At 39.7% G+C, this 12,457-nt stretch overlaps 1 non-coding gene across 1 annotated transcript; it reads left to right on the forward strand.

The window, feature by feature from the left end:
- Nucleotides 1-11,779: 11,779 nt before the first annotated feature.
- Nucleotides 11,780-11,851, forward strand: TRNAH-GUG (transfer RNA histidin (anticodon GUG)). The gene has a single exon. It is a non-coding gene; the product is annotated as a tRNA-His (tRNA).
- The last annotated feature ends 606 nt before the right edge of the window (nt 11,852-12,457 follow it).

The following is a 12,457-nucleotide window of genomic DNA, read 5'->3' on the forward strand; positions in this document are numbered from 1 at the left end:
TCATATTGGCAAACTGAGCGCCCAAGAAGTCACTTTAGTGTTCGACGAATCATTTTTGAACAATTCCTGCAATATGACAAGACGTGCCACCTGGAAGGCAGTTACCATAAAGGGGTGAACATGATGTTTTTTTTTGTATGTTTGTTTTCATGTATGTTTTTTTTGCTTTCAGAATGCAATCTCGGAGTTTGAGAGCTCAAGAGAGTCCCAGGAAAGCATTCTCAAAATCAAAAGCACTGTCTGTTTCTGTTGGACCAGAACATCGGAATGATCCCTCCATGCAACTGGTCGCTGCATCCTCCATATACAGTCCATAAGACCAGTAGGAAACGTGATTCATTGGAAAAGGCAACTTTTTTCAAGTGGTCAATGGTGTAATAACGCCGTCCAGATAATAATAATAATAATAAAACTTTTTGTTTATTTTTCTTCACGACCATCAGGTCAGTGGAGTTTACAGTAAACCAATCAACCCTTGAGCGGATACCTACTCTGGTAGCCCATACTGAAGGGGGTACATTGGACGTCGTTTTGCAAGCACCGCTGGTTAAGTCCATGATAAAAAAATACAAAACGAAACTGACATTTCAGGAACACCCAAGAATCTTGATGGCTTGTCAATCCACCACACATTACTGCACCAGGCTGTGTTTTTGCTTAATCATAATAAACAAACCCAAAACGACCAACCATTGAACAATCATAAATCATACAGAAAACAATCACAATAAACAAATCCAAAAAGGCCTTTGAACTCTGCAGGAGGTATGTTGTACCATGTTATTAGGATTGCATCCTATAGATCTGCGATATCCGTGTTGGAAGATTTAAACGCCAGATTTGTTGATTGACCATCCTAGAGATGTGAGACTCATATCGATGTATTTAATTCCCAGGGTAACACCGGGAAGTCACTTTGGTGTTTTGCGAAACATCTCGAATAATATCGGCAACGTGGCAGGGTGAATTATCTTGCTAGAACGCACCCGTGCCATTCACGAAGTTGTGATCACCCACATGTAGTTTTTAGCATTCATAATGAGATATACGAGTGTGAGGGAGCTCCAAGAGGTTCATAGAAAAACAACCCCCGAAAATAAAAAAAAATGCTGCCAATGTCTCTTGGACCAGGACATCGGAGTGATATCCACTCCGATGTCCTGGTCCACGCGATTTCTTCGAGATGGCAACTTTTTTGCAGTCATCAAATGATCTAATAACCGCAGTCCAGATGAAAATTTTCAGCATCGGTAATCATGGTTACCTTCAAGGGGCATCTACTCCGGCGACCCACACGAGAAGAAGATTCATTGGATCGTGGTCTTCCAAACACCGCTGGCTAAAGTACATGGTCAAAAAAAGAAATAAAATTTTCAGTTTGTGATTTAAATTTGAAGAAAATTGATACAGTATTTTGTCGAGTAAAACACAAAGAGGAAAAAAGCCTGTGGAAAAACCAACGTCTTCTTTTGAACTCTACCAACCATCTTGCAAACAGTATCATAACTGGGTAATACTTTCCCAAACATTTAATCATTCTTTCAGGATTATCTCTAGAATTTCTGCTCTCTTTTCCTCTCAAGTCCTCAAGTGACGCAGATCTGCTACCTTTCTTCAAACTAACAAAAAAGAAATTGTAAGTTGGTCGGCCCTAGAATCAGCATCCCATCGCAATTATCAAATTCATCGAAACTAATTAGCCATCTTTAATATTGAAATGAATTAATATTCACAACTATACTGATTTTTCATCAAAATATTCTCCATGAGATTTTATCACTGCATTATACAGATTCTTATCAGTTGTGCAAAAATGTCTATAATAGGTTGGTACAGTACCTATTACGGTACGGTACTAACCTATTATAGACATTGGTACTACTATGGTACTGCACCTAATATGGGAATTACAAAACAAAAACACTTTACCACACTAGTGGAGTTTGCTCCATTTGTACACCACAGCACAAATTCTCCAAAGAGTACTGTAGCAACCTGTGGTATTTCTTTTTGGGGTCTGGTGTTGATGTCTTAATTTTTGAATGTTTCAATTGTAGATGTCAAGTACTCATTCATGTTATCAGCTATCTGAGCAGGATCATCAACAGTTCATCCATCAATATCAAATGGACGAATCACATTCATCACCCTTCCATGTACAGTTTATATTTGTAAAGAAGTCCTTGCTGGTTTTGTCTGATGCTGCATAAACTCATACACTTGCATCACATGCCACTACCGCTACTACTTCGCACAGTTGGCGCGTTATCCAATATGCAATAAAGACATCTGCTTTGAGCCCTAATCAACAGGGGGTTCCCAAAATCCCTGTTTTTTTCTTTAAATGGGCCCCTAAAAAATGGGGCGTCAAATAATTGCACATAAAGCTTTCTTTTTTTTTTGGGACATTCGCTATACATATCTAACTTCCTGTATTGACTATTTGCGCTTGAAACGTTTTTCTTTACTTTTACGGATTCTACCAATCACCAATACTGCATCAGCTGTTGCGTTCAGCTTTATGTGAGCACGCTCTGCAACAGTTGCAGTCATCCCTTGCTTGTGTCAGGATGGCCAGTTACGTGCAGTTGATGCCACGAAGAAAGAGTTGCTTTACGTGAGGAAGGAGGTTCTTCCCATCATATTGCTAGTGGTTAGGACATTGCGTTGTGGCCGCAATAACCCACGTTTAAATCCTGGTCACGCTAGGTTATGTTCCTGTACTTTTTCCTTAACTTATATTTGAAGAAATTCCTAGTATTAATTGCAGTGAAATTATTATCCTACCAGCAATCAGTTTAATTAATTAATCACTCCTAAACCATGCGAAAGTAATTGCATTGGAACTGAACATATTACATAAGCTAAGTTCCAGCACAGTTCATCCTTAATTTGGGAGTCAACTCAAATATATTTATTTGAGTTGGAATCCCGCGAAGAGCTTTTTTCACTCCTTGGCTCTGTTACAATGTCTGAGGCGTAGAGAGCAAGGTTTCCTCTTGAAACTTGAGCATTTCGGCAAATCGACCAAAGAACACACTCGATTTACAGACACAATACCCATGGGTAGTTGAAGTGGCTTTCTAAGTAACTCTAACATATCTCCTTTTTGGCCCATCTTTGTTTCTTCTGTCTGCGCGAGTGGGGACTCCTTCTTTCGTCGAGTGGTGTGCAATTTGTCTACCTTACTTATGGCTTGGTAGATTGTTCGTGTTTTCTTGAAGCGAATTCTTAAGTTTCTTAATTGCCTTCTTCAGTGAGGTCTGTGAATCCTCATCTTCCTATGGTCAATCTCTGGAAGGACTTTATCATATCAGAAAAGTATATGATATTTACAATAAAACGGTATGTATAAGGATTATTATTATTAAAAACATTTGAATAATAAAATTTCGGTTTATTTTAAAATAAATATCTTGCCGGTTTAATAATTGTATGTTTATTGTATCGAGGTTTACTGATACACCTTTTCATTTACTTTATGACGACGTAATTTCAGACCACCAAAATTTCAGTTGAGTAGGCTCACTTTACGCTGAGACCTCCTCGGGGGAAAATATTTCTTGTTGCTAAGCTAAATAAGAAAAACGTTTCAAGCGCAAAAAGTCAATACAGGAAGTTAGAAGTATATAGCAAAGAAAATTTCATCTGGTCATTTATGGGACTCGAACACATTACAGGGCCATCCGAAATGGGGAGGTTGGGGCAATCGAAAGTCTGGTAGAAACATTTTGACAAATGACCATGACTAGAGTGACAATGTATTATCTTCGGGTCTTGGTGTAGACTTCCTGGTGGTGAAGAAACAGTACGAACCTTTCGGTCTCTGGGATGAGTCTCTCGCTCGTGATTCATATTTTGGAAGCGTACAGAACTATTTATCCTTAATAGATGTGACGTTTGCACTGTAGCAGAGTGGTATCATCGCAGTCCTCTCCACCCGGGTGCAAAAGACACGAGTTCCAATCCCAATGAGGCGTGGAGCATTTATGTGTTATTTTCAGTCAGTTAGAATGTCTCTGGCGTAGATAGCAAGGTTTTATCTCGAAATGGGGGCTTTTCATCCAGTGCAGGCGGAAATCTACCAAAGGACACGCAATTTACAGTCACAATACCCATGGGTGGTTGAAGGGACTTTCTACATAACCCTAATATAATAGTTTAATGGGGGAAATTGTGGTGTCACCCATGGATTGCCTTTTTCGTCCATCTTTTTTTCTGTGTTGTTTCTGTCTGTGCTGATGGCGGTCTCCTATTTTGGTTGTAGGTGCGTTTGGTTGTAGGTGTGGGTGGGCAGAAGTGGAATATACCTGCGTTAGACAAAAAAAAGGAAAATTAAAGAAAAAGAATGCAGGAGGCGTTTATAAAAAAAAAAGTCAAAACCATTCTCGCCATTCCATCACCCCTCACGGAACGGAGGAGGCAGCAAAGCAACTAAGCAAACCCTCAACCAAAATTATGAGAGCATTCTTGGACTCACGGGATGTCCGCACGGACAGGAGATGTGCAAATGTGTCCACAATTCACAAAGGGGGATGGAAGGGTGACACGAGTAATCACAGACCTGTTAGTGGTTCAGTCGGAGAAGACAGAGGGTGGTAATCAATGGGTGCTGCTCTTCTTAGACTAAATAGTGGAGTCCGTGTTGGGTCCATCATTGTTTTGTATATTTATCAATGATACTGATGAAGGTATATCAGGCTTAGCATCGAAGTTTGCAGATGATACAAAGGTTGGCAGGGTTGTTAATGACAGTGATGGCAGTGTGCTACTGCAACAGGATCTTGATAATTGGTACAGATGGGCTAAGAAGTAGCAACTAAAATTTAACCTCGACAAATGCAAAGTACTGCATATGGGTAGAAGTAACCCCAGAGGAATGTACCTACTGTATGGTACTACAATTAGGGTGGTGAAAAATGAAAAATACCTGTTAGTAAATGTGCAGTCAGATATGAAGTTGTCGGAGCAGTGCAAACAGGCTGCCAGAGCAGGTCACGGGTATTGTCAATGATATACAGGAATTTTGCTAGCAGGGAAAAGGAGGAGTTATAGGTTTGTGGCATTGGTCAGGCCATGCCTTGAGTACTGCGTACAAGTGTGTAGGCCTCATTTTAGGAAGGATGTAGAGTTGCTTGAGCGTGTACAGAGAAAAGGCAACAAGATTGGTGAGGGGAATGAAGGGATCCTCTTACCAAGAGAGGATTAAATTCTGCAAATTGCAACGACTGGAGACTAGGCACCTGCGAGTTGATCCGATTGAGGTGTATAAGACTTTGAAGGGGTTGAGCACGCTGAATTCTGATGGGATTCTTCCCCTTGTTCAGATTACAAACCTAAGAGGGCATAAATTCAAATTGAAGAAGGACAGATGTAGAATAGATGTGCGGAGATTCGTCTTTAGCCAGCGGGTGGTTAATTGCTGGAACAAACTTCCATCTGTCGTTGTGGAAGTTGATTGGTTAATAAAATTTAAGGAGGAACTGGACGAACATTTAGAGGGGATTGTTTTGGAATTTTTTTTGGCTGATGCTGCATTAGCTCATACACTTGCGTCACATGCTGCTTCTGCAACTTCGCACAGTGGCGCGTTATCCAATATGCAATAAAGGCATCTGCTTAGATCAGAGGGGGTTCCCAAAATTCCTGTTTTTAATAATAATAATAATTGTGTATGGATTATTATTAAAAGGATAATAATAATATACTTTTATTGTAAATATCATATACTTTTTTATATTTATTTAAATATAATGAAGTCGTAACTTGAATTAAATATCGCATTCATTTTCGTGATATGAAAAAGAGAAGGACAATGATGAACAAGAGCCGCAAACACCACCCAAAGTTGACCTTCCAGAGACTGACCATAGGAAGATGAGGATTCACTGAACAACACAACAAGGCAATTAAGAAACGCAAGGATTTTTCAAGAAAACACAACACCAATCTACGCGCACACAGAAGAAACAAAGATGGGCGAAGAAGGGGACACGGCAATTCCTCAGTTATATTAGGGTTACTTAGAAAGTCACGTGTGACGAGAATTGATATTGGTGATTACGGTATTATGAGCCCTAGCTTCCACGAACTTTACTAAACACTAATTACGCACTTGTGTGACTGTTATACAGTCATAGGCTCATGCGTCACTTGTTTAATCTTTTACAGATTCTACCAATCACCAATATTGTATCAGCTGTTGCTTTCAGCTTTATGTGAGCGCACTCTGCAAGAGTTGCAGTCATCCCTTGCTTGAGTCAGGATGGCCAGTTACGTGCAGTTGATGGCACGAACAAAGAGTTGCTTTACGTGAGGAAGGATGTTTTTCCTGTCATATTGCTAGGGGTAAGGGCATTGCGTTGTGGCCGCAATAACCCACGTTTAAATCCTGGTCACGTTAGGTTATGTTCCTCTGCTTTTTCCTTAACTTATATTTGAAGAAATTCCTAGTATTAAAATAAGTGCGCACTCTGGAGGTTAATTCCAGTAGCGTTCTAAGTATTAACTGCAGTGAAATTATTATCCTACCAGCAATCAGTTTAATTAATTACTCACTCCTAAACCATGCGAAAGTAATTGCATTGGAACTGAGCATATTACTTAAGCTAAGTTCCAGCACAGTTCATCCTTAATTTGGGAGTCACCTTAAATATATTTATTTTTATTAATTTTTTTTTTTTAATATTTATTATGCGATTGTACTCCTACTTCACTTGATTAATCTAATTATTTAGAAATTAATTATTAAATAAATTGATATATTTATTTAATTTTTTAAAACAATTAACAAACTCTACCGAAAGAGGGCTTTTCATTTCTATGATTGTCATGGCAACGGCATTTCCACTTCCTGTATATTTCATTTTCACTGCACTTCCACATGGGGGGGGACGGATATTCAAAAGGAAATTAAGGAAAACCTACTGGAATCAGAGCCATTGATTCGATTTTTTACAACAATATCAGTTACACAGCGCTGGAGCCAGGTGGCATAGTCGACACAATCATATGTCACTCCAGATTCCTAGACAACGGATTTTCTTCAATTCCTGATGTTGAATGAACAACAGGAACAACATGGTTTCCTCGTGAAACTTGTGCTTTTCGTCCAGTAAAGCAGGCAAATCGACTAAAGAAGAGACAATATACCCATGAATAGTTGAAGTGACTTTCTAGGAAACCCTAATGTAATAGTTTATTGGAGGTCATAGCGGTGTCCCCTTGTTTGGTTGAGTTGGGTCCAATTTGTCTCCTTTCCTTATGGGTTGGTAGATGGCAGTGATCACAGTGTACTGATGTGGGATTTATTTAAAGAGGGCTATTGCTTTCGTAAAGGTGACTACGGTGGTCTGAGACAGTTTTTAAATTCTGTGCAGTGGGATCAACTAATGATGTTAACAACATTGAATTCTAAATGGGAAGCCTTCAGGGACTTCATTTTGGAGGCCACTAGGCTTTTTATTCCAAGTAAGAAGCACTATTCAAGGTTCAGGCCAAAATGGATGTCAGATGAATTAAAGAGGATCGTGACAGAGAAGAAAAATCTATGGGGTGCATATGAAGTATCAGGTGACACAGAAGCCTGTGGCAGATATAAACTAGTCTGAAATCAAGTCACGCAGGAGGATAGGCAGGCGAAGGGCGGATTACGAGAAATATTTGGCAAAGGATGCAAAGAAAAACAGCAAAGAGTTCTTTACGTATGTAAATTCTAGAAGGAAAGGGATGAATGAGATTGGATCACTTAACATAGATGGGTTGACTATTGATGATCATGCTGAGGTAGTTGGAGAAACTAAATGAATATTTTGCATCTACATTCACACATGAGGAATTATTCAATGAGGGAGCCCCATTTACCCTGAGAGAGAGAGAGAGAGAGAGAGAGAGAGAGAGAGAGAGAGAGAGAGAGAAGTAAAAAGGAATCACCAAGAAAGAGAAGAATGATGATATCCAGCTCAGGATCCTGGGTGTGCCAAGCCCATACTCACCAGATGTGAGCCCCTGGGGTTGTTAACAGAACATTACTACATTTTTTAGCTTAATTTTAACTGTCAAAATCTGTTCAATCGATATTAATGTCACGTTTGCTAATTTTGTTATTAAAGATGGACAAATCCTTTAATAATCCAAAAAGAGAATAATTGAACGAAATTCTATTTTACAGTTAATATAAATCTCTGATGAAAAAAAAAATACTTTGATGTTTGCACGGCAATTTTAGTGTATCCTTGAACTTTATATATTCACTAGTGCGCAAAACTTAAAGATCAACACTCTTTCTAAAGGTTACAACCACAAACTCATTATTTAAGGTTCTCTTTACTGATGACAGTAGATTCAGTCCCAGCAGTGATTCACGACTTCAGCTAATCTGGCGAGAGTTTGGCACACGGTATCAACCCGCAAACCTCATTGAGAGGGATCGATATGGCGGTCGACGTATTCTCGTTTGAGGAGGCGTTATCTTGGATGAACGTACTCAACTCTACATAGTGGAAGGCGTTACTGCAACCGGTGCACGCTACTGAACTGAAGTAATCTTTCCCTATGTACGTCTGTTCCGAGGTGCCATTGGCCCCGAGTTCGTGTTTATGATATGCCTGAAAAGCGAGCACATTGTTCGTACGGACTGGTCTGCCCGTCCCACCGATCTAAATCCCATCAAATCCATATGGGACGCACTGGAGAGACGCCTAGCGGCACATCAACCCACCAGAAAATGTTCACCAGTTGAAGATGGCGCTGACAGAGGAATGGACGACGTTACCGCAAGAACTTATCAACAACATTGTGTAAGTATGGACAGGCGGTGAAAACCCTGCATCGATATTAGGGATGGTCATATCTCATTGAGAACCCCCCTGTTACCTTCGTTCCATCTTTGGCAGTGATGCATGTGTATCACGGCAACCAGTGCTGTGCTGCCATCTTTCAATAAAGTCCCGTTTTGTTTCCATTGTTGTTTCCTTCTTCATTTCTGTACCTCACGAGGTTCCTTTGGTATGCTTTTCCCACATCCAGGCCGCTCCTATCAGAAGCTACAGGTGAAAACGTGACTGCTCCTTAAAGTTTGCACATCAGTGTACTGTAGCACTATCGAGTTCAAAATGTCTATGCGTGCGTTGGGAGCAATTAAAATTCTACAAGGGCAACATTTGAGGAAAGCGAATGTCATCGTAGGAACGGCAAGAAATGTGATTGACTGCTAAGAAATCTATTGAGATAACAGAAATATTTCTTCTTTAGAACATATAAACTATACTTCTTGCGAACAGCAGCCAAGAACTTTTAAGAGGAACCGATTTCATGCGCATGCGTCGCTAGTCGCCGTAGCCGAGTGGTCAGGGGCGCGAGGGCATAAATACCCGTGCATTGAGTGACCCGTGTCACTCAGGAAAATGTTTTTATTTTATTTATAATCCGCTTAAAGGGGGCCAAAATAATTCAACAGGATAAGGGCCCCCTGTTTGTACTCAACATTCAATAAGTTGTAATATATATACACCAATGAACAAAAGTTAAGGAGTAATCGAACCGTGCACTGATGCAAAAAGAGCACATTTGCGTATGGTTACAAACTGATATTGTCCAATGAAGTTCACATGGTTTAGATACAAGGTTTAAATACTTCACTTCGCATCGTTTTAATACACAGTATTCAATGTTTTATTGTTGTTGTTGGGTTTTAGGAACATTAGCGACTAAGGCTCTACTACTCCACATGCGGTGTATATGTCTGTAAATTGCATGTGTTCTGTGGTTTATTTTCTGTTTGCTGGACGAAATATTCGAGCTTCCAGAGAAAAAGCCATGTTACCCGCGCCTGAGACAGACTAACTCAGCCACTTTGTGAAAACGACCCTTAAAAATTTCTCTCTTCATGTACGGGACTCGAACTCAGGTCGTTTCCACCCGGGATGAGGAGGGGTATCCAGAAGCCTGGTAGAAGTGATTTACGGAAAGTATATTGGAATCAGAGACATTTGTTTTTTTACAACAAGATTAGTTACAGAGTTCTTGAGCCAGGGGCATCGTCAACATACTCATCTGTCACCTCAGAGTCCTTTATAAGGCATTTTGTTCAGTTCTTGGTGTTGAATGCGTGGTTGTGAATGAACAGCATGAAAATCTGAATCTCTAGGGTGAGCCTCTCGCTCGTGAGTTATATGTTGGATGCCTCCTGAACTATGTAGCCATAATGGAGGTCAAGTCTGCTTGGGTAGCACAGTGGTATAGCCACGGTCCGAGTTCGAATCCCATCGATGATGCGAGGAGTTTTTATGCTCTAGTTTCACTCCATGGCTCAGTTAGAATGTCCCTTGCCTAGACATTCGCTACCTTCCTTTGCTGGCTATGGTCAGTCTCTCTCTCTCGATGGCCGACTATGGGTGTTAATGGCTGCTCTTGTTCATCACTGCTCATGTCTTTTTCATAATCTTCTCCAACGTTTGTCTTTACGGTTAAATAGCTAAGTATAACTCTGGATGAAAAACATTCGTATCAAGCACATGTGAATAGGATTTAAGAAAAAAAATATAAATTTCTCTGCGTCAGTTTTCCGATTTTTCATAAACGGATGGGGCCAAACAATGAAGGTTATTTTCTTGTATTAGAAGACAATTTTTATACCAATTATAACTTAGGGTAATAGAAATTGGTTCTCTGCAGCAATAAAAGTAAAAATCGAAACAAAATTGATTTCGATTCGAAGGTCCATTCTTTTGGCTGTTTTACGTCTTCCTCGAACTGTCTCCTGCGTTGCTTTACAAGTGATTGGGGATACGTTACCCTTGGACTTACATATTTTTTTATAGAGGAATGATGAGTAACCTGAAAAAAGAATTAGTTACCAGTTACCTCGAGTTGAGTACAGATCCAGCAAACAATCTGAAAACTGAAAAAACCTAGAATTTGGAATGGTATCATTGAAAGATGCCAACAACAATGAATGGTACGCGAGTGGTGAAGTAAGTAGAAAGTGTGTTTTTACCAAAGTTGATTATGTGGAATCGAGGGCTGTGATTCCCTGGTTCTCCCCTTGATTGAATACACCTTACTTCCCTACTGGGCATAGGTCCAGCAGGTCGAAATTATATGAATGGGGGCCGAAGGCTGATCCCTTTTGTACTTGGAACAGGTTGAGACGTGCAGAATACTCTAGAATCATCTGCAATCTTCTATCATAGAGAAACAATTCTCGAACTTTCCAGGATATTCTAGAAGCATATACAAAGTACAGCAATTTCCTATAACATTGGACAACTTTCAGAATCTTCTACACGTGTTTGGAATATTCTCGAATATTCTGGAAATTTCTAAAATATTTTTTAATAAAAACTTTGAAAATAGGGAAAAATGAAAATTTTAGGAGGCGTGTAGGTGGATATGAAGTCCGTTTACAGAATGGTGTACATTTACTGCAGACCCAATTATTGGAACTTTTTTTCTTATTAGAGAATGCAGCAAGGCAATTAAAGCCCATTATATAACGTAAAGCTAGGGATCTTGCAGTTGGGGACTATGTAAAACTAACAGTGACTGTTTAATCATTTTTCTTTGAAATCATTAACAATCAGGGGGCATTTTCAGACACCCCATTGAAAACATTGTGAAAAAAGAGGTGAAATACTGGTCAAGCATTTCTCATCTCACTACATCAACGAATTGGATCTTAATAAAAACTAACTTGACTGGATTACAAGCAGGATATCCGGTATCAATCATAAGTGGAGTGTGTATTTAAGGAATCACAGGGAAGATAAAACACACAGACGCCATGATCATCTAGTGGTTAGGACATTGCGTTGTGGTCGCAATAACCCAGGTTCAAATCCTGGTCATGGCAGATAATATTTTTTGTCTTATTAACTTATTTTTCAAGAAAGAACTTTTTAAAATAAGTGCGCACTCTGCAGATTAATTCTAGTCGCGTTCTTTTTAATTGCGGCGAAATTATTATCCTCCCAGTAATCACTTTAATTAAATAATCACTCCAAAACCATAGGAAAGTTATTGTACTAGCATATTACATAAGCACAGTTCATCTTCAATTTGGGAGTCTACTTTTGTCCTGACTTCTGTATTTTTGTGTAAAATAGGTCTTCGCATCGCGCCAACCCTCTCGAAGGACCAAGGTAGGTAGCCATTTCCATCTTTTCGATAAGGATTATGTTTGGTCTGTTGGGCGGAATCTTCTAATCGGCTATTATGGAGTGGTGCCAGTATAGTTTGTGGGTAGGAATCTCTAGGTTCCCCCTTGTAATATGGTACATTTCCTTTTATCAAGTGCTATTTTTTTGCCCTATCTTCTGATCTATTATCCTGGCCACGTCTGTAAGTGTACCCCGACTGGGTGATTACCCTGAATCCTGTGGTAATGTGCTGGATTGTGTCTGCGTATGGTTACGAACTGATATTGGCAATGAAGAAAGCTTATCCACTTAGTGTGATT

This window comes from Mastigoproctus giganteus, chromosome 4 (genome assembly GCF_048544385.1).
Source record: "Mastigoproctus giganteus isolate SK-2022 chromosome 4, ASM4854438v1, whole genome shotgun sequence".
NCBI lineage: Eukaryota > Metazoa > Arthropoda > Arachnida > Uropygi > Thelyphonidae > Mastigoproctus > Mastigoproctus giganteus.